The 23,618-nt window shown below is 38.2% G+C and overlaps 1 pseudogene; it reads left to right on the top strand.

Annotated features, from left to right (window-relative positions):
* The first annotated feature begins 6,257 nt into the window (after positions 1 to 6,257).
* On the top strand, positions 6,258 to 7,297 carry LOC121790251 (annotated as a pseudogene).
* Positions 7,298 to 23,618: the final 16,321 nt, after the last annotated feature.

The raw sequence follows: 23,618 nt of genomic DNA on the forward strand, positions 1-23,618 counted from the left end.
AACCCATTCAATCAGTGAACAAGGAAGTGCTGAAGAGTGCATAATTCAGAAGGTACACTTTATTTTTTTCCCTTATGTATACAACACATATTAACAGATCATATATGTATAGATCATACCAGCAATCAAGGCAAGTGGCCAGAAAATATACGTAAGGAGATTTTCATTCAACAAGACAATGCCAAGTCTCATATACACCACAACGATGCTGACTTTCTGTCATTTGCATCCACAGATGGGTTCCAGTTCATATAAGGTGCCAACCACCACCATCTCCAGATTGCAATGTGTTGGATTTGGGTTATTTTAAGCAATGCCAATCTCTACAGATGATAAAGGTAGCTAATGGGTGTGAATTTGGGACTTGTTAAGGATGTGCATAGCTCCTTTGATGAACTTAGCCCATACACACTCAACAATGTTTTCCTCACTCTACAAGGTTGTCTAACTGAGATTCTTAAGGTGCAAGGGGGTAATGACTACAAAACTCCACACATGAATAAAGAGAGGTTAACTAGGATTGGGACACTGCCAGTGGCATTAGAGGTTGAAGAAGGAGTTGTGAAGGCTGCTGTGGCATACCTCTAACAGCCAGAACATGATGTGAGTACAAACTATGACATCTCAGGTGTCACAGAAGCTGTGGGCTTCTAATTCAGAATGTAGGAATCATACTTTGTCAGTTGGTTGAGTAAGCCTCAGATTAGGTGTGGCTTACTCCTATTCAACTGTTTTTGTCATTTTGTAAAGCCTCCAAACCTAAGCACAGGGGTGGCTTCTAAAATCCTAATCCCTCAAAAGCTTTCATCATAGGGCAGCCTCCAAACCTGTATAGGGGTGGCTTCTAAGGGTGACTTGTAGTGTGAATGTGTTTGTATAATGATTTTGTATGGTTTTCCCAGCTTAATCCCTCAGATAGCATGTTTTATCATGGACACATAAGCCTCCTAACCTTAGTACAGGGGTGGCTTATTAATAACAACAACTCAGCAACAAGAAACACAAACATAATCATCACAGGGAACACACCAGCACAGCAAACCATACAAAACCACTATGCACACAACCATCATCAGCAAGCCATGCAAATCATCACAGGGAACTCATCAGACACAACAAACAATACAAATGCCTCAGTATGGAGCCATTCAAACTTCATAAGCATTCATCACATCCAACACAAGAACATAAAACAACAACCAATGCATTCAATCCCACATCATCCAAACCAACAACACCCACATACTACAGGAAACTCAACAACACCCACAATCCCACATCATCCATACCATCAACACCCCACAATCCCACATCATCCAAACCCATCAACACCCATGGCCTCCAGATAGATCAACCACCACAAACCCTAAATCAACTCAAACCCCCAGCCTCCAGACCCATCCACATCCATAAATCAGTACAAACCTCCAGCCTCCAGACCCATCCACACCCTAAACCATTACAAACCCCCAGCCTCCAGACCCATTAACACCCTCATTCTCCAAACCATCGGAAAACCACACCATCCAAACACAAATAGTGGAATTTGAGGGACAACATACTTAGATTAGATCCAGAAACCTAGGCAGCAAGATCGCAAACATAGCCATCTCATTAGGCGAATACACGATGGGGGAGCTTGCGAATTCGATGGTGGTGGTGGACCGTAGTAGGGGTGGCTGGGGGTGGTGGGAGACCATAGTTGGGGGTGGCTGGGCCAAAAACTTGACTCAACTTTATTTTACCCAAATAATATCCGCAAGTGTACGGGGTTATCGTAGGAAATAGCAAGCAAGAGTATATCGTATCCCACCGAGACAATTATGTGTGAGCCTAAGTACCACGAACAAATTTCAACTACTATCCAGACAATCAGGAAATTTGGCTTTGAAACTAACAACTACTAAAAACATGTAAATGCAGAAATTAAATTAAAACAATTAAACAAGAGAGCGATGAAGCTGTGTAAGATGATGGAGAAATATGCAGAATTCAAGGATCCGATGCACAACTCATAGCTTAACCCAATTGAAACCGATTTACCATTTAAAGTCTCTAGAATTATTGAATCAATCACAATTATAGATTAAACCCCCTCCCGAGGTGAGAAATCTGTAGATAAGGTGATAGGATTGAAGTCCCCTTCTAACCCTTAGACCCCTAACTCCCAAAAGTTTGATTAGATTAAAGATCCCACTCATAATCTCAACTCTCCCGAGTTTTATTGAATTAAGGTGTGAATTATTCTTCTTTCAAGATTAATTATTTCATCTCCCGATTACTCTAAGAAACCCTACACGCCCAATTGGTGATCAAACAATTGATAGAAAAAAGGCACAAGAATAATTCAAACAATTACAAGCAAGATAAAATTGAAATCAATTGGATTAAAACTATTAATCAATGCATCTTCACCAAGAATCCCACATAAAAGGTTTAGTTACTCATGTTCAAGGTAGATAACAAAAAGAAACTAAGAAAAATAAGGAAAACCATGATACGAATTACAATTGGCGGAGGAATCGAAGCTTGAATCTTCAATCTTCTTCCAAGAGTGCTTCCTTGAGAGAGAGAATGTGTTTTTGCGGCTTGTGGATAATGATTTTTCGTTGCCCTAGCTGCTCTCTCTTATTTTTCCTTCAGAAAAATCGCGTCTAGGCTAAAAAACGTCAGTCAGACGGACCCGACCGGGTGGAATTATTGCACATAAATCCACCCGGTCGGGTAGAAAGTCTCTGGACTCTTTATGAACAAATTGGCCACCCGGCCGGGTGGAATTATTGCACATAAAATTCACCCGGCCGGGTATCTCCGCTGCAGTCCGCGCGGTTTCCGTAGATCGGCCATATCTCTCTCATCCGAACTCCGATTGGGGCGTGTGAGGTACCCACGTGAAGCTCTTTCGATGATAAAGACAATGGTACTCTAAAAATAGGATTTGGACCCCATCTTGATAGGTAGATTAACATTTGAAGCAGACCCCAGTCACGGCTTGGCTCATTTTGACCTTTTTTTTTTACCTATTTTGACATCAAACACTAGATAAACTCATCAAAGCACCTTTAAAGTGAAATATGGACATAAACTCTAAGATAATGCAATGAAAGCACACAAATGATCATGTTTAAATGTCCATAAAACAGTTAAAATCCGAGTTTATCACTGGGGGTGGTGGGGGCCGTAGTATGGGGTTTCAGACCCAAAGTACTCAAACATCTTAGATCGGGGTAGATTTTCAGGGTTCCGTTTCAGGGACAACGGTATCGGTATAGTGTTTCCGACATAATAGGGGGTGACAATGGGGGGTATGCATGCCAAAGATGCTCTGGCGTGTCTGGGACGACGAGTTCATGCCAGATCTTCGACCGATAAACAAGACCAGGAGTCGAGATCATCCAGCCATCTCACAAAAAATTAGGGTTTTCTGTGGGAAATTTGGGGGGGGGGGGGGCGACGGGGCGACGAAATTAGGGTTTCTGGTCGAAGAAATATGAGGTGGATGGTGGATGAAATCAAATCGGGGGAGGCGAAGGATCGACGAAATTAGGGGTTTCGGTGGATTTGAGGAGGCGGTGGGTGGAGGGTGCCGCAGATTTTCCACCATTTAAATCAGGGAACAATGAGGGAATATGATGCGTGTTATGGGGAAGGTAGGTGGGGTGGTTGAAATGCATTGAAGGAGGCGATGGGTTGATGGAGAGCATTGAAGGAGGCGGTGGGGAGTTGGAGAGCATTGAAGGAGGCGGTGGGGACTGTAGAGGGAGACGAGAGAATAGCTCAAAAATAATGACCCATTTGCAAAATGAAAATGGGTCAAATTGTAAATATTTAGAATGTGGAGGTGTGTAAATAAATGTCCATTTTTAGTAAGTTTGAAGTGGGAAAAATTTTCAGGGACGGCCCGAAATGGTAAACTGGGACGAATTTTCAGGGACGGAGGTAGTAATAATTAAACTTCAATGATTAATTGATATATGATTAATATAAAATTAGGAGAAATCTTGGAGTAAAATTAACCTTATTTGATTTACATCAACGGCCAATCCAAACTCTACACAATAAATTGAACATTCTAAATTCTAAATGCATGCATGTGCTTAACTTCAACTTTCTGAAGTCCAAACGCATGCGTTTTCTTAATTTCCACATTCTAAATTCTAATTCATGTGCCTAATTTAATTTGGAATCCTAGCACTTGCCGTTCTTGACTGTAACCAGTGGTGGACATATTTGCATCTAACTCTATTTCTAATCAAATGTGTGTGTGCGCAGGAGAAAAAGTGTACGTTATTATATATGAGACAATAATTTAAGATTCACACTAAGTTAATGCATATTTCTTCTGGGAATAATATACTCCCTCTATCAAGATAGATGTCACACTTAGTTGATGAAACAAGATTTTAGGGGATTTAGTTTTATGTGTTAAGTGGATAGAGAAATAAATATTTATATATTAATGTTTGAGATATCTTTTCTAAAAAAGGAATGTGACATCTTTTGTGGGAAAAATTTAAAAAGAAAGTGTGATGTCTACCTTGGGATAGTATTATGGAGTTTATTTGGCGCGGTGTTTGTGACACAAGTGGCTATTTGGATGTCGACGCTACTTCTAAACCGATAGTCCCATATATCTATCCTTAGAGCATCCACAATAGCGGATGTCAGGTAGGGAGGGTCGGTAGGATTGGCGGTATGTCCGTGGGGGTGTTCGCAGCAAAGTCGGACGTCAGGTGGACGACAGGTAGGACGTCCCGAGTAGACGATCTCTCGTCAACGACGCCCGAAACCGGACGTCCTAACTGACGTCCGTGCTCGTGTCTGCTATTGCGCGGACAAGAGGTAGGACGTCCCATTTTTTTATTTATTTTTATATTTATTATTTTATTTATACTCAATATTAACTACTCATTGCACTTTATTTTTGTATATTTGATAAACAACCAACAATTAAAATGAATTAATCTTATTTTTCAATTTGTTTTATTGGTTAGGGCGTCGGCTAGTCCTAGTGCTAGACTATTATTGTGCAGTGGGACGTCCTAGTGACGCGGTAAGAGGTGTTTTTGGGATGTCCTAGTGCTAGACTATTGGGATTTCCGTTCCTACGGTGGATGCTCTTAGTTTATATCACCCATCCTTTAATTCTCTCTATCATTTCCCATCTTGCTCGCAACCCGCAACCGCCAATTATTCCGAACGGCTCCACAGCCGTGTTAACAGCCGCTTGGGCCCCGCATTGACTTTCTGGCTCCGCCACGAGGCCCACGACCAATCCAAACTCTACACAATAAGTTGAACATTCTAAATTCTAAATGCATGCTTGTGCCTAACTTTGAGATTATGCTTAATTTCTACATTCTAAAATCTAAACGTTGCTTAATTTATATGGAATCCTAGCAGTTGCCGTTCTTGACTGTAACGAGTGGTGGACATCCAAAAACAGAAAAATGAGACTATTTTTCGTGGACGGCGGGAATATGAAATAAAAACTCAGATTGGAGGGGGCCAAGGACCCTAGGTCCCAGTGTAGGTTTGCCTTTGACTATGACAAACAAATGCTGCCTGATGGTGGCTTACGACTTCTCCACACACAACGTCTTTGCACTCAACCTTAATTCCTTTCCATCTGTGTGCAACATAACTTGATCAAAAACTAGAGAGTAGAGACAGAGTCAAAATGGGAGTGTTTTGGAAACCAAATTGTCAAAAATAAAGAACAAAATTATTCTTATAATTAATATGAAAAACGTTTTCTATTTATAATAATTTTTTGTATAATCTTCTATTTATATTAATTTTCATTTTAGATAGATGCTTATTTTTATCATGTTTCTTTCTTGGGTAGCGGTAGTTTTTTTTGGCGTTCTTTCTTACTAATTTATCATTAAATTGAGAACATGTGTAGAAAGTCTAGAGACTCTGGTTGTTTAATTTAATACCAAGGTGATTTTTGGCGTTCCATGCCTTCATTTTTTTTATGTATCCACTAAATAAATAAGATGACGTTCTGGTGTTGTACTAAACGTTTCATTTCTAGTGGGACGGAGGGAGTATTATATTAACAAATAATATTCCAGCATACAACCAACAGATTTGGACCGCACGATTTGAAAATCTCACGGCTGGGAGAGCGCCACATATACAGCGTTATTTTCCCCAAAACCAAGCGATGAAGGGCAAATGTGTCATTTGAGTCATTGATCCATCTTATATATAGTGTGAGAAAGGTTATGAACATATCATCGATACTTAAAAATAAAAAATAAGTAACTCTTAAATATGGCAAACAATTCGATAAAGAAAAAGCTTCAAGGCAAAGTAGTCATCGTTACCGGCGGCGCCAGCGGCATCGGCGAGACCATCGCCCGAGTCCTGGCCGATCACGGGGCGCGGGCGGTGGTGATCGCCGATATCCAACCCGAAAAGGGCCGCGCTGTGGCCGAATCCATCGGCCTGCAGCGCTGCAGCTACGTCCAATGCGACGTGGCCGAGGAGGAACAAGTTGCGGCCATGGTGGAATGGACGGCGACGACCTACGGCGGCCTCGACGTAATGTTCAGCAACGCCGGCACCGTCAGCAGCCTCCCTCAGACCATCCTGGATTTGGATTTTCGGAATACGAGCGCGTGATGCGCGTGAACGCGCGTGGCATGGCGGTGTGCGTGAAGCAGGCGGCGCGTAAGATGGTGGAATTGGGGACGAGAGGGTCTATCGTCTGCACGGCGAGCGCGACGGCGGAGAAGGCGACGGTGAACGCGACGGACTATGTGATGTCGAAGAGGGCGGTGTTGGGGCTGATGCGGTCGGCTAGCTTGCAGCTCGGGAAGCACGGGATACGGGTGAACAGCGTGTCGTTGGGTGTGGTGCTCACGCCGCTTGCTGCAAAGCAGGGGATTGAGACGCCGGCGGATGTTGACAATTATATCAGCCGCTACACGAGTTTGAAAGGGGCGACGCTCACTGCCGAGAATGTGGCGGATGCGGTGGCGTTTCTGGCTTCGGATGAGGCGGCGTTTGTCACCGGCGTTGATTTGGCTGTGGATGGTGGGATGATTGCCATGCCATTCGACCTTTCAAACTAATGCATGCTACTTAATTTTATTTAATTTATGTTGAATCGAGTCTTGTAATTTAATTAGTTGAGCGATCTGCAAGCTCCGTTTCGGTTTTCTTTGTCGGTTCTTTCCCGGGCCGTATTATAAGAGTCGAACCGCATTTAGGTACTATAATATGGAGTCTCTTTATATGGAGTCTCTTTAATTCAATAAGAAATACAATCATATTTATATTTTCATCCAAGTTCTCTTTACTATTCTATGGCAGGATTAGGGTTTTAGTCCGTAATTAATGATTTAGTAAAAAAATGAACGGTCAAACGCATTTTGACCCGTCTAACGAGTTAAATTAATGGACCAAAAGCTAACACATTGTTAAGGTTATTTCCCTAACATGTCATGGGTGATCGGCGGCCTTCGGCTAGGTGATCAGATAGAGTGTAAGTCTGCTGGGGTCTTTCCGTCGGCAAACTAATGCAATTTTTAGGGCTTTCTCGTGCAGAGACAAGAGAATGAAAATAATGACAAATTTTTATTTATACTTATAGACCCTAGGGTTGGTTCGACTCTCTTTTGCCGAAAAGAACCAAGATAAAAAATTGGGAGAGAGGTTTATAAATAAATCAGTTATATTGAGATAGAGGGATAAATAAATAAAACAAAAGTAATTAATCTTAAAGTCCCACATATAATCTTGGTAACGGTGCGGAGCTTGGTGAACGGACGGGATTTCGCACGCGTGTCGTAGGCACGTGTTCCTTCCTATTCAACAAGATTTATAAGTTCCCACTTTCCAAAATACTATTAATTAGCATATGAAAAGTTAGGGAGTCGAACCCACGAGGAACGGTAGCATCCGCTATGTATTTCCACACTTAGGATTTGTTTTGGCGATGCCGCCACGCTCTAAATTGGGGGTGGGAACTAAACTACGAAATATAAACAACACTTAAGCTAAGGTGGGAACTAAAAGTGCAAATAAAATGCAATTAGAAGAAAGCATTTAAACTGGAACGTAGACTGGGCAATCTGATAAACAGGGCAACTTAGTAGAAAAATAAAAGCAGTAGCTAGAAAATTACAACACTTAGCGAAAATAAGACCATTCGGAAATAAAAACAGAGCAGCTACATGCATGAAGATTCCTAAGATTAGAAAGCAAAAGAGACTAAGCTAAAAGGCTAAGGAAAATGAACTAAGTGATAACTACTAAAGAAATCTAAAAAACTAGGATAGTAATATGCAAAATGTTGTCTAAAGCAAGCTAAACTAAATTAGATGTAAATGGAAGGTGGAGTGCAGAACTTAACTAAGCTAAAAGGGCTGCCAAAAGTGAATTTAATTTTAATATTTGGGCCTAATGAATTAATTTTAATATTTGGGCTTACTATTTTGATAAGGAGTTAGAATTGATTTGGTTGAGACAAATTAATTGAATGGAAGATTGGGCCAGAGTACTTTAAATCAATGGGTGACTTCACGCACGCTTTTCGAGGACAGAATGAAACACAAGTTAAAGCTTTAAACGAATGAGGTGGGCTTTCGAACTAAAGTGTTTTCAAGAGCTTTTGTTTTAATATATCGGTTTGAGCATCGTGTTATGTGCGATTGATTTATTATATTTATTCCAATGATGAGGCGAGATATGTGATCAAAGTGAAAGTGTTGTTGCGCATGTTATGTGGTGCTATGTGTTTGATTTATTGAGTGATATTATAAATTGCTTGGCTTTGTTGGTGTGATGTGAATTGATGCTCGACCTTGAAAAGTGATTTGTGTTTCAAATACGTTTTGAGGAAAATAAAGTTTGCAAAGGGAATATCATGCCATAGTTTTGTTTTGAGAAGTGTCTATCTGTTTGTTTAGCAAGGGAGTTGTCCCTACTAGACCTATTGAAATCGAATTCGCGTTTGACTAGGGAGTGAGTTCCTACTCAGGCTAGTGTACACCAATGGGGATCGTGAGCCGTCTTTTGGACCGGCCAGTCCAGTGATTGAGTTTGCGGCCACATTCTCGTTTCACATGATGTTGTTGATGTTGAGATTGAGGTTGAGATTGTTCAGATGATGATTATTTAGTGGGGAGTGAGTCCCTACTATGAGTTTAATCGAATTCGGGTCCTAGCAAGGGTGCGTCCCTACTCGGACTAGTGTACACGATGAGGACCGTGTCATCGAATGGGTTGGCCGGTTTTCGTGCTCGTAGAAAGTGGCCCCCTTACACGGCACCCTAAAGAACAGATATGGCAGTTTCTTAAATGAGTCAAGGAGAAATGGTTGTGTTTTGAAATGACGAGGAAAAAGGATTTGAGGATGAGTTGAAAGATATTTTTAGTGTCTCGGGCCTTTTCAAGTTAAAACCCCGAGGTCACTCATTGGTGGCATGATATAACTGTTTTATAAAATTGTTTTGGCAATTGTCCACTGAGTGCATCAAGTACTCAGCCATGCATATGTTTTCCCTATGTGCAGGTTGAGCGGTGACGAGCGTGTTGGGTGTTGAGCATGAAAGTGAAGAAGATAGTAAATAAAATTTTCTGAATATATTATGTCTTCATACATAATAGTATTCTACTCTCGAAATGCTTCCGCTAAATATTGTTTCTTTTGAGTTCGTGTATTGTTGATATATTTTCATTTGGGGTTGTTGATCGTTGATACACTCTGATTTTATTCGAGCTATTCTCATTTGTTTCGAGGTATGGTCGAGTTGTGTTGTTTTCTCCTTTCTTCCCCGCTTCTTTAACCCTCCCCTAGTTAGTCGCGATCAACCGTGTTTTCTATCCTTAGAAAATGCAGGCGTGACAATAATTAATTCAAATCAAGCTCGAAATCATATTACAATTTGACATGAAAATTCTATATCATTTCTTTCTTATTGCTACATATAATACAATAAATAACATAATTAATTTTTAAGTAAATTCAATTAAATTTAAAAATATTATATACATGTACAATTTATATACATTTATCTTTTCTCTTATTATTGAGGCCCTACACAATTAGTTTCCGTTGTCTTTTAATTCTACAACTAGGGATTCTAATTGATCTGGTTCGGGCTCGCCCGGTGTGGCCTGTTAATAATACAGGCCAGTTGGAAGCATTTCTAAGCTCAGTCTTGCTAGAGGCCCAATCCCTTTACTACCTAGGCCGCTCCAAGCTTGTTTTATACTGTAGTAATAAGTCACTTTATAATAAATATGATTTGATCAACAAAAAAACAAATCCTATCCACATTTATAAAATATGCAAAAATATTCTATTTACACGTAAATAAACATAATGAGTTTACATTACAATACTAATTGTAATATTTATATTGATTTTTACTTTTCCAATTAGAACTCCTAATCACAGAATAAGTATGTAGACATGTTGTGCGCGTGTGTTGATCTACTAAAAGAACGGTTTTTAGAGGGATTGAGGAGATTGGCGGTTTCTCAAGGAGGGAGAATCGATGGGAGAGAATGAAAGTAATTAATTTAATTCTTCATTCTTCTTAATAATAATAAAAGACTCAGATACATGTTTATACTACTAATATTTATGATATAAAATGATCTTCTATAAACTAGCAAAACAACGGAACAATAACCAAAACAAATCAACATAACAATTAAACAATAAATTATAAAATAAGCTAAATAATTATATAAAGAGAGTATCAGTTGACTTCTGAAATAAACTAAACGTCTAGCTCCTTATTAGCGTCTCACAGGATATTATATACGTGGAAATCATAGAACACATGGATATAAAAAGGATACCAAATTTATTAATACATACGTTTTTTTTACGAATTGGAAACGACAAAGACAATATATATCTTTATTAGAATTTTAGATACGTACATTTTTATTGGAATTGTAGACAAGCATTATTAGTTAGATAGGTCGAATGGGATGGCAATCTGATACGCGATCCACGATACCGGCAGAGTTAGAGGAGCCGAAGGAGTTAGAGAAGGATAGTGTGGGATCGTTCAACACCCGAGAACCCGAGATCAGCCGGTAATACATATATGTCAACATTAGACATACGTATGTCATTTATATTCAGTTGACGTACAAATATCTTCGTGTTGACATCTATAAGATAGGTTGTGCACATAGTTGTCAGTAGTCAATTTAAAATAGTTGTCAACCTAACATGACTAATAGTATTTATATAATTTAGTAAAGAATGAACATGTAAAAACGGTAAATATGTGTGTACTGCCTCCGTGGCGTATCCAGGATTTTCGATATGGGGGTGCGAAAAAATTACGACTTAAAATTTCACAATGTGACTAATCAATTTTGTTCTCTTTGTTATGTTTTCTTAATTTTTCTAATATTTAAAATGAAATATGTCTTTATTTTTTTACCAAAAACTTCATTTTAAATCATTAAAAGAGTATTTTATAGTGTTACGTAGAGAGCCATTATGCATATGAAATACAAGTATCCATGTTTTGTTACTTAGCAATATTAATTATATTAGTATATATAATATAATGAGGAGGTTAATTTTATAAATATTACTTTATGATACTTATTTCAAATTAGTAATTAAACCTGGGTTGTTTGTAAAATATTTTACTCTATATTAGTCATATAAGTATCTATTAAAAATAGTTAATGAAAATTAAATATGAAAGAATATAAAATAAAATTAAAAAAAGAACAAGTTAGTGGTTAAACTAATAAATGTTTGTTAAAAACGAAACAAATAATGAAACTTAAACATGAATTGTGAAGGGGATATGGATTAAAAACAAAATTAAATTGATAAAAAGGTTATATGGATTAAAACAAAGTTAATTTTGAGAAAATAAAACAAAAGCAACAGGGAATGCGGTTGAGAAGGGTCGTCTCGGATCTCTAGTATGGAAGACCAGCACATTTTCCACTGTGACAGAAATAGATTTTGTTATAGTAGTACTACATATAGTATTAAACCACAAAGTTTTGGGGGTACAGTTGTACCCCCGTTCCCATTTGCATAAGCCACTTGCTCCGTCCGTGAATAGGAGTTCCGTTTTTCATTTTGGTCTGTTCGTGAATATGAGTCCCGGTTCATAATGACTATAAATGGTCTATAGACTCCACATTCCACTAACTCAGTCCTCACATTCATTTAAAACTAAATATATACAAGTGAGAAGTATATTCCACTAACTTTCTTCTATCAACTTTTTCTAAAGGTTTCATAAAATCCATGCCACAAAGAAATGAGACTCCTATTCGTGGATGGATGGAGTATTTATTACAAATGGCGTTCATATATTTGTTAGTTTAAATAAAATTTAAATGTATATTGGTAAAGTTCTCCGAACAAAATAATTACATCGATCCTTTTGTTTTTACTTAAAATGTTGCAATAATATTTGAGTAAAGTAGTAAAGAAATTAGGAGCTAAAATGCAACTCTCGGCTGGTGTGCTAAAATAATGTATGTTGAATATTCTTGTGTTACATTAATAAAACTAATACGACAAAAAAAATGAATCAAGTGACCATTCTTGTTGTCTATGACATCCATTACGTGCCAAAAAGAACTAATTTTGCTAAATTATGAAGTTCCAAATTTCCACACATCAAATTAAATTACTCAATTTTCTAGTAGAATAATGAGTAGTCAAATGAGTAAGTTGGCTAAACCGTTTGTAATTCTTATAAGTAGGCGAATGTCTTTGTAGAGAAGGATAAGAAAACGTGCGTAGAAAATTTTTGCGGCCGAGAATAAAGGTAGAAGTGAAAATTCAAAATATGGAATTATTTGCTAAATGGTTCGCATACATTTTCCTTTTTCAAGATAAGATGTTGTTCAAATTTAAATATATGGTCATATTACAACAATTTGTATATAACGAAGTGATGTAGTAATATAATGATTCAAGTGTAGCATAACCTAAATTCAATATATATAATACAGTAAAAGTGTGTGTATAATTTAATTATAAATGTATATATTTCCTCCGTAGCATCTAAGATAACACCCGTTTTCCATTTTACTTTGTCCCATATAATTTGACATTTTTTTCTAAAAATAATAAAATAACTTTTTATGTCCGGGTAATACACCCAATCAATTCATCTCTTTAATTATAATATTCAATTCTTTTTCTCTCTCATTTTGTCATTTCAAAATTTCTGTGATTTAATACTTTTTTTTTTTACATTTTAGGTAAGTTGATCCCTTATTAAACTCACATATATTAATATAAAACTCATATATAAAAGTGGAGTTCACATTTCATTAACGCATTTTTCCATTTTTATTCACATAGTCATGCAATTTCTTAAAACCTATACTGAGTCAAAATAAGACTATAAATGTCGGATGGAAGAGTATTAATCTAAAATCATTCAGTCTTTTTAGTATTTACTCCTAAATAATTTACATGATTTTTTGTAGTTGAGGAATATTCTTATTTTAAAATGTTCCATATATTCTTTATCTATTTTTCTACTATACAAAAATTTGTCAATATATTGAATCTATTTAAATTTAAAATTCTTACCTTAAATTTTCTTATTTTTCGGCTACTCCTAAAATCACCAACGGCATACAATTTGATTTGACTAATTTAACTCTTTATTAATATATGTTGCTTCTTTTTTTCTTTTTTTTGATAACGTGGGAACCCGCAGCCACTACCCTTAGGGGGCGCACTGGGTAAACCCCCGGTCCTTTGCAATAGCCTGCAAACCACACAGAACGGTTAAACCAGCCTAGGTTGCCCATAGCTGACAAGCTCACAGCTCAGGAGGCTTAAAGACTGCCCTTTGCAGGGCTCGAACTCATAACCTCATGGTTACAAGCCTTTCACAGCCTCGACCAACTGAGCTGGGGATTGCTTCTATTATTAGGTGTTCATTCTTTATGTCGGATTCACTCTCTTAGTTTTATTAAATTTCAACATACACCAACAAGTGTGCTAAAATAATGTATATAATGATCTAAATTCCGTATAAATAATGTATATAGAGAAAACTCTTATATATATATATATGTATATATATATATATATATTCTTTTTTTTACTTTATTCACTCTCTACTTTAACTATTTATTACTCCCTCCGTCCCATTAAATATGCAACATTTGCTTTTCGGCACAAGATTTTATATAGTGTTGTTTTGTGAGTTAAAGAAGAGAGAGTAAAGTAAGAGAGAAGAAAAAGTAGAGAGAGTGTTATTTCCTTTTTTAGAAACGTTTCATTTTTAATGGGACAAACAAAAAAAGAAAACGTTTAATTTCTAATGGGACTGAGGGAGTACTATTTTTTTAAAACGAGTGCTCAAAATGAAACGCCTCTACTTCATAGAGACGGGGGAGTATAATATAATTCTAAGTTATTCACTAAATGCTCTCTTATTAAACAACAAAATACATTCTTTCAACGCTAGTTTTCATCCACAGTAGGTGCTGATATTTGTGCACCTAACATATTCTTATAAATTGGGATTGTTTGATTATTCGTTGTGCTAAATTAATAATCATTCCCCCCAAACATTTTCAAGAAATGCATTTAATTAGGTGTTAGAATATTGAAATTAAGCACATGCATGCATTTTGAATGTAGAATTGACACTGCACGTATTTAGACATTCACCTACTTGTAAGAATTATAGTCGATTTAGCTTTACTTATTTTTATTTTATTCTGCTAGAATTAAATTAGAATTCAGACTTTATTTCGAATTCATGCGTGGAAGTTGGACTTCATAGTTTAGAATTAATAAATGGTCACTTGATTCATGTTTAACACAAAGTATATTCAATAAACATGCTCTATTAGTTTTATTAAATTTCAACATACACCAACCGGTGTGCTAAAATAATGTATGTTGAAAATTCTTGTCTTAAATTAATAAAACTAATACGACAAAAAAATGAATCAGGTGACCGTTCTTGATGTCTATGACACATCCATTACGTGCCAAAGACCAAAAAGAACTAATTTAGCTAAACTATGACTTAAGTCCAAATTTCCACACATCAATTTAAATTAGTCAAATTTGCTAGTAGAATAATTGTCAAATGAGTAAGTTCGCTAAACCGATTGTAATTCTTATAACTAGGTCAATGTCTTTGTAGAGAAGGAAAAGAAAACGAGCGTAAAAAATTTAACAAGAGAAAATTCAAAATTTTAGAGGTATTTGGTCATAGTTTGTATACTGTAGTGATATCAGACTATCCGGATTCACTATTAACCGAGACCTCTTTGGTCTTGTTTAGAAGATGGCTCAGTCAAACCATCAACCACGCAACTGAATTTAAGCTAGCTATTACAAGTTATCAAAACCGTAAGAGCTGTTGACTCAATTAGAGTCTTCTTGGTCAGAAGCTCCAAGAAACTCCAAGTAATCTCCAATGATCCTGCACACTAGGAAGCTAGTTAGAATAATATGAAAGATCCTCTTGGATCATGACAAAACATGCAGTAATCAATGAAATAACAAAGGAATCGCATAGATCAAATAGCTATGGCTCAGAAACCCGCCAATAGTACAGATCTATTCACCAAAATCACATCCAAGGGAGCCACGTTGAGTTCAACGGTGAAACTCTTCACCAACCTCCGGTTTCAACCCCAAACCACTCCACTACACCGGATCTAGCCGCTCTCAAAGCTCACAACCACAGAAACCTCTCCACAAGAAACCCTAACTTCTCTGGAACCCTAGCAACCGAAGTAGTTGCTAATCTCAAACCCACACACCGTTTATTCACACAAATATCAGTGATAAACCACAGTGGAACAACCAGAGAAACATCAGAGAAGGATAACCCAAGGAAAACTCAAGAACTCGAGAGAGAAGTGAGAGAAACCAGAGAGTAGAGAGTGAAGTGAGGCGGTGAGTAGAGGGAGGGAGTATATCAAACCAGTAATGGGCTAGGGCAAATGCAGCCCCAAGTTACCTGATGGGCTATACAAAATTCCAGGCCCAGCAAAAAAATAATAGTCCACCAATTAACCAGCCCAATAGTCAACATACTCCACCTTGGACATTAATTTTTGGGAAACCAATTGCACTATTAGCTAAGGTATTTAACTCATCATAGCCTGCAAGGCAGTCCCCACAGCACCAAAGAACCAAGTTCACTAGCATAGGGAAACAACCAGGTTTGCCTACAAGGCTCCAGAGGGGCTGACACCCATTAGCCTTTAGGACTTAGTGCCATCAGCCACTAGCTACCCTTACCATAGTAGCTAAGAGGCTGAGGTCTTTAACCCCGGGACATGCAGCTATCCTAGGTCAAAATGCAAATGCTTAATGCAGAAAATAAGTTTTTCAAGTGGTAAGCATTTAGTCCACATGTCAGCTGGGTTCTTATCAGTGTGCACTTTAAGCAAAGAAACTTCATTCTTTTCTACAATATCCCTGATGTAATGAAACCTTACATCTATATGCTTAGTTCTATCATGGAAGACAGGATTTTAACACAATTGAATTGCTTACTGAGAATCTGAAAACACAACAGGATGAGAATTCACAAATTTGAGTTCAGAAAGTACTCCCTTTAACCATACAGCTTCCTTCATTGCTTCAGTGATAGCAATGTACTCAGATTCTGTAGTAGACAAAGCAACAATGTGTTGTAGCTGAGACTTCCAACTTATGCAAGATCTGCATAGAGTAAAGACATAGGAAGTGGTGGACTTCCTCTTATCTATGTCATTAGCATAATTGGAATCAACATAACCAGTCAGTTTCACACCATCTTCACATCTAGAATAGCATAAACCATACTTGGAGGTATTTTTCAAATATCTCATCAACCACTTTAAGGCTTCCCAATGAACTGGACCTGGATTAGACATGTATCTACTCAAGCAAGACACAGCATAGGCAATATCAGGCCTAGTACTAACCATTAGGTACATAACAGATCCTATAGCATTAGCATAGGGAACCTTCTTCATGGCATTGATATCATGTTCAGATTTAGGACACAAGTCTTTACTCAACATAAAGTGTGCAGCTAATGGCACAGAGGATGGCTTAGCATTAAGCATGTTAAATTTTTTCAGAATTTTGAGCACATAGGGTTCCTGATGCAAAACAAGCACACACTCTTTCCTATTTCTGAAAATATTAATTCCTAATATCTTCTTGGCATCCCCTAAGTCTTTCATATCAAAATTCTCACTCAAAGAGGTTTGCACAGCAGTTATGGATTTCAAACAAGGACCCATAATCAGCATGTCATCCACATATAACAGCAAGAAAACAGGATCAGCAGAGTCAAGGTTCTTAACATACAAGCAAGCATCAAAAGTACTCCTAACGAAGCCTAATTTCTGCATGCAGGTGTTAAACTTTATATTCCACTGCCTAGGAGATTGTTTCAAACCATACAAAGCTTTTTTGAGCAAACAAACATGATTAGGAAACTTAGGATTAATAAAGCCTTCAGGCTGTTTCATGTAAATGGGTTTATCCAAATCACCATGCAAGAAAGCAGTTTTAACATTCATTTGCTTCAGTTCCCAATCAAAATGAGCACATAGAGTAAGCATCAGTCTTACAGTTGTAAATTTAACCACAGGAGCAAATATTTCAGTATAATCTACCCCCTCTTGTTGAGTAAAACCTTTGGCCATTAATCTGGCCTTGTATCTCAGCCCCTCCACCTCACTTTTAAGCTTATAAAGCCATCTGCAGTCTACAACAGAAGCACCAAGAGAGAGTGGTACAAGTATCCAAGTATGATTAATTTTCAGAGAGTTCATTTCCTCTAACATGGCTAAGGGTGTGGATGACTTGTTAAGGAATGTGCATAGCTCCTTTGATGAACTTAGCCCATACACACTCAACAATGTTTTCCTCACTCTACAAGGTTGTCTAACTGAGATTCTTAAGGTGCAAGGGGGTAATGACTACAAAACTCCACACATGAATAAAGAGAGGTTAACTAGGATTGGGACACTGCCAGTGGCATTAGAGGTTGAAGAAGGAGTTGTGAAGGCTGCTGTGGCATACCTCTAACAGCCAGAACATGATGTGAGTACAAACTATGACATCTCAGGTGTCACAGAAGCTGTGGGCTTCTAATTCAGAATGTAGGAATCATACTTTTTGTCAGTTGGTTGAGTAAGCCTCAGAATTAGGTGTGGCTTACTCCTATTCAACTGTTTTTGTCATTTTGTAAAGCCTCCAAACCTAAGCACAGGGGTGGCTTCTAAAATCCTAATCCCTCAGAAAGCTTTCATCATAGGGCAGCCTCCAAACCTGTATAGGGGTGGCTTCTAAGGGTGACTTGTAGTGTGAATGTGTTTGTATAATGATTTTGTATGGTTTTCCCAGCTTAATCCCTCAGATAGCATGTTTTACTCATGGACACATAAGCCTCCTAACCTTAGTACAGGGGTGGCTTATTAATAACAACAACTCAGCAACAAGAAACACAAACATAATCATCACAGGGAACACACCAGCACAGCAAACCATACAAAACCACTATGCACACACCATCATCAGCAAGCCATGCAAAATCATCACAGGGAACTCATCAGACACAACGAACAATACAAATGCCTCAGTATGGAGCCATTCAAACTTCATAAGCATTCATCACATCCAACACAAGAACATAAAACAACAACCAATGCATTCAATCCCACATCATCCAAACCAACAACACCCACATACTACAGGAAACTCAACAACACCCACAATCCCACATCATCCATACCATCAACACCCACAATCCCACATCATCCAAACCCATCAACACCCATGGCCTCCAGATAGATCAACCACCACAAACCCTAAATCAACTCAAACCCCCAGCCTCCAGACCCATCCACATCCATAAATCAGTACAAACCTCCAGCCTCCAGACCCATCCACACCCTAAACCATTACAAACCCCCAGCCTCCAGACCCATTAACACCCTCATTCTCCAAACCATCGGAAAACCACACCATCCAAACACAAATAGTGGAATTTGAGGGACAACATACTTAGATTAGATCCAGAAACCTAGGCAGCAAGATCGCAAACATAGCCATCTCATTAGGCGAATACACGATGGGGGGAGCTTGCGAATTCGATGGTGGTGGTGGACCGTAGTAGGGGGTGGCTGGGGGTGGTGGGAGACCATAGTTGGGGTTGGCTGGGCCAAAAACTTGACTCAACTTTATTTTACCCAAATAATACCCGCAAGTGTACGGGGTTATCGTAGGAAATAGCAAGCAAGAGTATATCGTATCCCACCGAGACAATTATGTGTGAGCCTAAGTACCACGAACAAATTTCAACTACTATCCAGACAATCAGGAAATTTGGCTTTGAAACTAACAACTACTAAAAACATGTAAATGCAGAAATTAAATTAAAACAATTAAACAAGAGAGCGATGAAGCTGTGTAAGATGATGGAGAAATATGCAGAATTCAAGGATCCGATGCACAACTCATAGCTTAACCCAATTGAAACCGATTTACCATTTAAAGTCTCTAGAATTATTGAATCAATCACAATTATAGATTAAACCCCCTCCCGAGGTGAGAAATCTGTAGATAAGGTGTAATAATTGAAGTCCCCTTCTAAATCTTAGACCTAACTCCCAAAAGTTTGATTAGATTAAAGATCCCACTCATAATCTCAACTCTCCCGAGTTTTATTGAATTAAGGTGTGAATTATTCTTCTTTCAAGATTAATTATTTCATCTCCCGATTACTCTAAGAAACCCTACACGCCCAATTGGTGATCAAACAATTGATAGAAAAAAGGCACAAGAATAATTCAAACAATTACAAGAGCAAGATAAAATTGAAATCAATTGGATTAAAACTATTAATCAATGCATCTTCACCAAGAATCCCACATAAAAGGTTTAGTTACTCATGTTCAAGGTAGATAACAAAAAGAAACTAAGAAAAATAAGGAAAACCATGATACGAATTACAATTGGCGGAGGAATCGAAGCTTGAATCTTCAATCTTCTTCCAAGAGTGCTTCCTTGAGAGAGAGAATGTGTTTTTGCGGCTTGTGGATAATGATTTTTCGTTGCCCTAGCTGCTCTCTCTTATTTTTCCTTCAGAAAAATCGCGTCTAGGCTAAAAAACGTCAGTCAGACGGACCCGACCGGGTGGAATTATTGCACATAAAATCCACCCGGTCGGGTAGAAGTCTCTGGACTCTTTATGAACAAAATTGGCCACCCGGCCGGGTGGAATTATTGCACATAAAATTCACCCGGCCGGGTATCTCCCGGCAGTCCGCGCGGTTTCCGTAGATCGGCCATATCTCTCTCATCCGAACTCCGATTGGGGCGTGTGAGGTACCCACGTGAAGCTCTTTCGATGATAAAGACAATGGTACTCTAAAAATAGGATTTGGACCCCATCTTGATAGGCAGATTAACATTTGAAGCAGACCCCAGTCACGGCTTGGCTCATTTTGACCTTTTTTTTTTTTACCTATTTTGACATCAAACACTAGATAAACTCATCAAAGCACCTTTAAAGTGAAATATGGACATAAACTCTAAGATAATGCAATGAAAGCACACAAATGATCATGTTTAATGTCCAATAAAACAGTTAAAATCCGAGTTTATCACTGGGGGTGGTGGGGGCCGTAGTATGGGGTTTCAGACCCAAAGTACTCAAACATCTTAGATCGGGGTAGATTTTCAGGTTCCGTTTCAGGGACAACGGTATCGGTATAGGTTCCGACATAATAGGGGGTGACAATGGGGGGTATGCATGCCAAAGATGCTCTGGCGTGTCTGGGACGACGAGTTCATCCAGATCTTCGACCGATAAACAAGACCAGGAGTCGAGATCTCCAGCCATCTCACAAAAAATTAGGGTTTCTGTGGGAAATTTGGGGGGGGGGGGGGCGACGGGGCGACGAAATTAGGGTTTCTGGTCGAAGAAATATGAGGTGGATGGTGGATGAAATCAAATCGGGGGAGGCGAAGGATCGACGAAATTAGGGTTTCGGTGGATTTGAGGAGGCGGTGGGTGGAGGGTGCCCAGATTTCCACCATTTAAATCAGGGAAACAATGAGGGAATATGATGCGTGTTATGGGGAAGGTAGGTGGGTGGTTGAAATGCATTGAAGGAGGCGATGGGTTGATGGAGAGCATTGAAGGAGGCGGTGGGGAGTTGGAGAGCATTGAAGGAGGCGGTGGGGACTGTAGAGGGAGACGAGAGAATAGCTCAAAAATAATGACCCATTTGCAAAATGAAAATGGGTCAAATTGTAAATATTTAGAATGTGGAGGTGTGTAAATAAATGTCCATTTTTAGTAAGTTTGAAGTGGGAAAAATTTTCAGGGACGGCCCGAAATGGTAAACTGGGACGAATTTTCAGGGACGGAGGTAGTAATAATTAAACTTCAATGATTAATTGATATATGATTTAATATAAAAATTAGGAGAAATCTTGGAGTAAAATTAACCTTATTTGATTTACATCAACGGCCAATCCAAACTCTACACAATAAATTGAACATTCTAAATTCTAAATGCATGCATGTGCTTAACTTCAACTTTCTGAAGTCCAAACGCATGCGTTTTCTTAATTTCCACATTCTAAATTCTAAATTCATGTGCCTAATTTAATTTGGAATCCTAGCACTTGCCGTTCTTGACTGTAACCAGTGGTGGACATATTTGCATCTAACTCTATTTTCTAATCAAATGTGTGTGTGCGCAGGAGAAAAAGTGTACGTTATTATATATGAGACAAATAATTTAAGATTCAACTAAGTTAATGCATATTTCTTCTGGGAATAATATACTCCCTCTATCAAGATAGATGTCACACTTAGTTGATGAAACAAGATTTTAGGGGATTTAGTTTTATGTGTTAAGTGGATAGAGAAATAAATATTTATATATTAATGTTTGAGATAATCTTTTCTAAAAAAGGAAATGTGACATCTTTTGTGGGAAAAATTTAAAAAGAAAGTGTGATGTCTACCTTGGGATAGTATTATGGAGTTTATTTGGCGCGGTGTTTTGTGACACAAGTGGCTATTTGGATGTCGACGCTACTTCTACCGATAGTCCCCATATATATCCTTAGAGCATCCACAATAGCGGATGTCAGGTAGGAGGTCAGGTAGGATTGGCGGGATGTCCGTGGGGGTGTTCGCAGCAATAGCGGACGTCAGGTAGGACGACAGGTAGGACGTCCCGAAGTAGGACGATCTCTCGTCAACGCCCGAAACCGGACGTCCTAACTGACGTCCGTGCTCGTGTCTGCTATTGCGCGGACAAGAGGTAGGACGTCCCATTTTTTTATTTATTTTTATATTTATTTATTTTATTTATACTCAATATTAACTACTCATTGCACTTTATTTTTTGTATATTTGATAAACACCAACAATTAAAATGAATTAATCTTATTTTTCAATTTGTTTTATTGGTTAGGGCGTCGGCTAGTCCTAGTGCTAGACTATTATTGTGCAGTGGGACGTCCTAGTGACGCGGTAAGAGGTGTTTTTGGGATGTCCTAGTGCTAGACTATTGGGATTTCCGTTCCTACGGTGGATGCTCTTAGTTTATATCACCCATCCTTTAATTCTCTCTATCATTTCCCATCTTGCTCGCAACCCGCAACCGCCAATTATTCCGAACGGCTCCACAGCCGTGTTAACAGCCGCTTGGGCCCCGCATTGACTTTCTGGCTCCGCCACGAGGCCCACGACCAATCCAAACTCTACACAATAAGTTGAACATTCTAAATTCTAAATGCATGCTTGTGCCTAACTTTGAGATTATGCTTAATTTCTACATTCTAAAATCTAAACGTTGCTTAATTTTATATGGAATCCTAGCAGTTGCCGTTCTTGACTGTAACGAGTGGTGGACATCCAAAAACAGAAAAATGAGACTATTTTTCGTGGACGGCGGGAATATGAAATAAAAACTCAGATTGGAGGGGGCCAAGGACCCTAGGTCCCAGTGTAGGTTTGCCTTTGACTATGACAAACAAATGCTGCCTGATGGTGGCTTACGACTTCTCCACACACAACGTCTTTGCACTCAACCTTAATTCCTTTCCATCTGTGTGCAACATAACTTGATCAAAAACTAGAGAGTAGAGACAGAGTCAAAATGGGAGTGTTTTGGAAACCAAATTGTCAAAAATAAAGAACAAAATTATTCTTATAATTAATATGAAAAACGTTTTCTATTTATAATAATTTTTTGTATAATCTTCTATTTATATTAATTTTCATTTTAGATAGATGCTTATTTTTATCATGTTTCTTTCTTGGGTAGCGGTAGTTTTTTTTGGCGTTCTTTCTTACTAATTTATCATTAAATTGAGAACATGTGTAGAAAGTCTAGAGACTCTGGTTGTTTAATTTAATACCAAGGTGATTTTTGGCGTTCCATGCCTTCATTTTTTTTTATGTATCCACTAAATAAATAAGATGACGTTCTGGTGTTGTACTAAACGTTTCATTTCTAGTGGGACGGAGGGAGTATTATATTAACAAATAATATTCCAGCATACAACCAACAGATTTGGACCGCACGATTTGAAAATCTCATGGCTGGGAGAGCGCCACATATACAGCGTTATTTTCCCC

This window comes from Salvia splendens, unplaced genomic scaffold (assembly GCF_004379255.2).
Source record: "Salvia splendens isolate huo1 unplaced genomic scaffold, SspV2 ctg451, whole genome shotgun sequence".
NCBI lineage: Eukaryota > Viridiplantae > Streptophyta > Magnoliopsida > Lamiales > Lamiaceae > Salvia > Salvia splendens.